A 5,950-nucleotide genomic window follows, 5' to 3' on the forward strand; every position below is an offset into this window, starting at 1 on the left:
TGGGGTGGGCCACGGGAGGCTTGGTTCAGCTGGGGCCGGGGACATGGAAATAGTCATGTAACAGTCACTCTGTATGCAATGTGATATTCACATACCTATACACACATTACATAGTCATATACATACACACATGTTCACATTTACACAGCATACACACGTCCAAATATATTCATAGATCTACATTTACATACATGCACACACACCCATATAGCATACAAATACACGATCACACACATATACATATTCATACAGCATGCACACATATATCCAGATACATGCACACGCTTACACATTTATACATGTATGTATAGCACACACATGTTCACACATGTACACAGTAATACAGCACACACACATATCCAGATACATTCGCACAGGTACACATTTACATATGTATGCACGTGTTCGTATAGCACACACATACATGTCCGTACACATACACACACATGCACACATTCCCACACAGATACATATCCATGTATCACACACACATGCACACATTCCCACGCAGATACATATCCATGTATCACACACACACACACACACACACATTTGTAACCTTTATTACCATCTGTCAGGTGCTGCTTCTCCCCGTTTGCCCGTGAGGAGGGGACAGTGAGAGGGAGGACTCTGCCACTGAGAGGCGTGCCCCACTCCTTCTCGGCCGCTCTGCCTCCTGCCTCTCCCCGCTCCGCCTGGCCATGTGTCACGTGCCCCGTCCTGCTGGCTGTGACAGCTCCGTCCAGGCTGCGCCCGCAGGGGCAGTGCCCCCGGGACGGGGCGAGGCTGCCCGGCACCCCACACGCTCCTGCTGCTGCTGCTCAGCGGCTGGGCCGGGGGCTCGGGGTCTGAGCAGGAGGGTGGGCGCCCCGGGCGGACACAGGCCTTTCCGTTGGTCGGCACTGCTCGCCTCCCCCAGCCTGGGAGAGCCGGGGAGCTGGACGGGGGTGGTGAGAAGGCTTGTGTGACTCAGTGTGTAGGGCAGGTGCTAGTTGTCACACCCGTCGCCCTGGCCTTGTGTCTCACCCAGGGGAGCGGGGCGGAGGGCGGAGGGGTGAGGGGTAGAGTTGCCGTTGGAAGGCCACCAGCGACACGGGCCGCCTGGCATTCCCATGCCCCGCCAGAGGCAAGCGGGGAAGGCAGCTGAGCTCGGGACGGCTGCGTGTCCCCACCTGTCGACAGAGCCCCCCGTTTTCCTGCCCGCTCCGTGTCTCCTGTCTCTAGGGAGCCTTCAGGGAGGGTCGGCTCCCAGCATCCAGCGTGTGGCCCTGGGGCTGCAGCCGGGCATTAAAAGGAACAAGAGTCACCTGGCTGTGGGAGGGACGAGCCCACAGCGTCCCTTTGCTGCTCTCTTGGCCCGATCCACACCCACCCAGCGACTCGGAGGTGGGGGAGCTGGGAAGGGTGTGTCTTGCGTCCCCAAAGTTGAGAGCAGTAGGAGAGTGACGGTCTCCATGGGGACCCAGAGGGCGGGGCATGTTTGGGGGAACGATGTGTGGTTGCTAGGCACTGGCCACTGTTGGCAGCCGAAGCGACGGGTCATTGATGCCAACACCAATGTTCACACCCGTGTGGGGTTCAGGCAGAGACCGCGCCTCCCGAGGGGCAGGTGGACCCGGGTCAGCTGGGGGCACGGACACACGCCTTGGAAGGGTTTCCCTCTTTCCCTTCCCTCCGCCTCCCTCCCACCCGGACAGAGGGCATCCCAGGAGGAAGGCCTCTCTCTCAGATGCGGCCGGCAGAGGCTCTGCAAAGCGGTGGTTGACTGACACCAACGAGTTCTTCAGGCCAAGAGCTTTCGTCTGGAACCGGGGGCGGGAGCGGGGGCGGGACAGTCACAGATTCATAGCATGGGTTGCAATGAGTTCTCTATTGTCTTTTTAAATGTGTACTTTCCTTGAATACTTTGTTGTAAAAACACACATACAAAATCTCAAAGAATAATGCAATAACGACTTTACTATCTATCCTGCAGCTTCTAAAGAAAACTAGTGCAAGCACAGTTGAAGCCACCACTCTATACACCTCCCTAATTGTGTTCTCCTGACTGCGGGCAACCACTCTCTTGAATTTGGTGCTCATGTCCATAGAAACGGCTGTATTTTGACAGCATATATACTTATTCCAAAACAGTATGTAGTATTTTAAACCTTTTCTTGGGCAATAATCTTAGACATACAACAATGGTTCAAAAATAGCACAGAGATCAAGTGTGATTTATCCCAGGCATGCAAGGATGGCTCAACATCCATGGATCAGTCCGCCATGCTCCACAGTAACACATCACCCTCTCAACAGGTGCAGAAAAGGTGTGAAAAAACTCAACATGCACCCATGATACAAACTCAACACAGGGGACATAGAAGGCATGTACTCAACACAGTAGAGGCCATTATGGCGAGCCCACAGCTACATCCCACTCAACAGGAACAGCCAGAAGCTTTCCCTCCAAGATCAGGGACAAGGCAAGGAAGCCCAGTCTCACCACTTTCATTCCACAAAGTACTAGAAGTCCCAGCCAGAGAAAATAGGGGGAAAAAAAAAAAGAACCCGGCCGCATGGCTCAGTGGTTGAGTGTTGACCTATGAACCAGGAAGTCCCAGTTCGATTCCCGGTTGGGGCACGTGCCTGTGTTTTGGGCTCGTCCACTGAGAATAAGTGATCCTCACCATTGATGTTTTTATCTTTCTCTCTTCCTTCCTCTCTGAAATCAATAAAATTATATTTAAAAAAAATAAAAAATAAACTTAAAAAAGGAAGTAAAATGCATCCATATTGGAAAGTGAAGCTCATTGTTTGAAGAGGACAGTGTGTTCCCACAGTATTGTACAGGGTGGGACCACAGTAGGCTTAGAGTGGTGAGGAGCTGAGACCGAGTTTATCCTGGTATTATTGTTCATTAATCATTGTATTATTTTCCATACGAGCAACTGTAAGCCTACTTATGCCCACCTTGAATATAGAAAACCCTAAAGAATCCATTAAAAACTGTTAGAACTAACACACACATTCAGTAAGATTGCAGGGCACAAAATTGACGCACAGAAACAGGGCGCCAACAGTGAACTGAAGAAATAAGGAAAACGGTCCCACTTACAATTGCGTCAAAAAGACGAACATACCAGGCACATGGGGAATGGACCATCACAACTTACCAGTGAGAAAAGCAGAGGCTGCGCGTGGGCCTCGGGGGAACGCCAGCTCTAAGGGGTGTGAACAGCTGGACAGGGAGGGAGGAGAGACGCGGGTGGCAGGGGAGGCCCAGTTAGCTTCTGACTCAGTTCCACCAGCCAAGGGGCGAACACAGGAATGACCTCAGGGGCACCATGACTTGTGACAACGCGGTGTTCGGCTGCAGTAGTCCAAACGGCCACGCGATGGCAGCACAACACCAGCCAAGCTCCCCAGGTCCCTGGTTTAAAACCTCCCTGGTCACACACCCTCTTCTGAGTGGAACCTATGCTGGTCCATGTACGCAGTCGCTTATTGGTCCAGCAGATATTGAGGGAGTTGTTGCCATGTGGCAGGTTCTGGCACTAGCGCTGCAAACGGGAGTTTTCTCCCCAGGTGTGGGGTTGGGGTGCAGAAAAATGAGCCGGAGAGAGGTGGTGGTCTGAGAATGACAGAGCTAGGAATTCGGAGAGCAGGCTGTGCTGGCGGGAAGCAGAGCCATGGACAGGACTAGGCCATCACTGCGTGGTCATCACCGCAGGAATGGACCTCCCACACAGCTGTCCCGGGACAAGCTCCATGACAACCCGTCACCTGGGCTCAAGCTCCCCCTCACCACTCGTGGGTCGTTCAGCCTCTATTTTGCCTGGTTGTGGTGTGACTTTCCTTTTGATGTATGCATCCAGTTTATCTATCAATCTGTTCATCCGTTCATCCACCCACCCATCCATCCACCCATTCATCTACCCATCCATCTACCCATACATCTATCCACCATCCATCCATCCATCCACCATCCATCCATCTACCCACCCATCCATCCACCCACCCATCCATCCACCCACCCACCCAGGAGTCAAGAAAAGAAACCAGACAAGTTGGCAAGTTGGAATAAAGCCAGAAAGTAGAAAACGGGGCTGGGAGTGGAGGGGCTCAAGGCCGAGGCTGTGTAGGGGCACTTTAGTGCTGGAGGGACAGGAACAGTGGACAGTGTGTGTGTGTGTGTGGAGGGGGGCACTGCCACCGGGACTCCGGGTTTCAGTGTGACAGGAGGGTTGCAGCCAGATGCAAGGGCCAAAGAGAGAGGGGCTGACGTGGGGTGAAGACCACTCTGTCAACACACCTGCTGGTGCCACGAGTGTTGGGGCAGGCCTGCGGCCGCGGCAGGCAGGGAGGAGGAGGGTGTTTTGGGGTCTTGTTTGCTTGTTAAGGGTTTGTGAGCAGAGGGCAGTCACCCAGCGGACTAGACTGACAGACCCCTGGAGACCGAGGCGATGGTGGAGCTACTGGATGGTCAGGGAGGAGCCCTAGCGACACTCTGGGGCAGGGGTCCTCAAACTACGGCCCGCGGGCCACATGCGGCCCGCCGAAAACATTTATCCGGCCCGAGGGTGTTTTTGCTGCCGCCGTGTGCATAGGAATTTGTTCATAGTTTTTTTTTAAACTATAGTTCAGCCCTCCAACGGTCTGAGGGACAGTGACCTGGCCCCCTGTTTAAGAAGTTTGAGGACCCCTGCTCTGGCGTGTTGCGTCATGTATCCTGGCCAAGGAGGGGTGGTGTCTGCCAGGTCACGGGCAGTTAGAGTGAAACAGCGGCGAGGAGCAGGTGAAGAAGGGACTAGGAATGGAACAGAAAACCGAACCTCGGTTTGAACCCGCGCTCAGCCTCTTAGGGTGGTTGGGTCTTGGGCGAGTCAGGTAATGGGCGGGATCCCATGCTCCCCTCTGTCAAGTAATCGTCAAGCGCTTGCTGCCACCTGTCAGTGTTTACCGAGCCCCAGGCTAAGCCTCGTGCTCCCCGGGCATCGCTCTCCACGGCTGGTGAGGCGATTTCCCAGGCCACAGGCTGGTCGGGGCCACTCCTCCGTCACTCCCTAGCTGCGCCTTTACCGCTGTCCTTAGAGTTAAAAACTAATCAGTATTCAAAGTGCTGTGAATCTTATGGAGGGGTTACGACCTCCCATGGTCTGCTAAATATACCTCTGTTAATACAGCCCCACGTTTGGAGAAACGTAGTTTCACCGTCAGCGTACGGTTAACTCAGCTCCGGGGCATTTGACTGATTTGAAAACTTGGTGCCACACGGGGGTGGCAGAGCCCTCAGAAGGGACAGACGCTGAAATCACCCCTGTTCACACGTGTGGCGCCGTCTGGCGCTTGAAGCGGGCGGGTCAGGAGCCCTCCGTGAGGGAGGAGCTGCTCTGCTGACCGAGCGACCCTCCCCCTCCCCCTCCTCCGACTTGAAGACTCTTCGTTCTGTTCCCGTTGCATCTGTGGGCAACTCGACAGCCTGTCTCCTGAGTTGGTTCCCGGCCTTCGCCGCCGTCGCTCAAAGCAGCACCCACCTCCGCCTGCGCGGGGGACGGGCTGCTCTCTGTCCGGGCGCTTTATTTGTTTGTTTGTTTACTTATTCATAAACATGTTTTTATTGATGTCAGAGAGGAAGGGAGAGGGAGAAACATCAACAATGAGAGAGAATCGTGGACCGGCTGCCTCCTGCACGCCCCTCACTGGGGATCGAGCCCACAACCCGGGCCTGTGCCCTGACGGGGAATCGAACCCTGACCTCCTGGTTCACAGGTCGACGCTCACGCTGAGCCGCGCCGAGGGGCGGGAAGGGGCTCCTTTCACTGTCCAGCTCCCCAGTTGGTCAGTACGTCCCGTCGGTTTCCAGGACCGGCTGAGAGAGAGTGAGGGGCTGAGGCAGAGGCAGCAGGATCCGGCACCTGGGAGACGGGCAGCGGACTCCAGGCAGGACTGTGCCCATGCAGCGCAGACG

The sequence above is a fragment of the Myotis brandtii genome, unplaced genomic scaffold, assembly GCF_000412655.1.
Source record: "Myotis brandtii unplaced genomic scaffold, ASM41265v1 scaffold1077, whole genome shotgun sequence".
Taxonomy (NCBI): domain Eukaryota; kingdom Metazoa; phylum Chordata; class Mammalia; order Chiroptera; family Vespertilionidae; genus Myotis; species Myotis brandtii.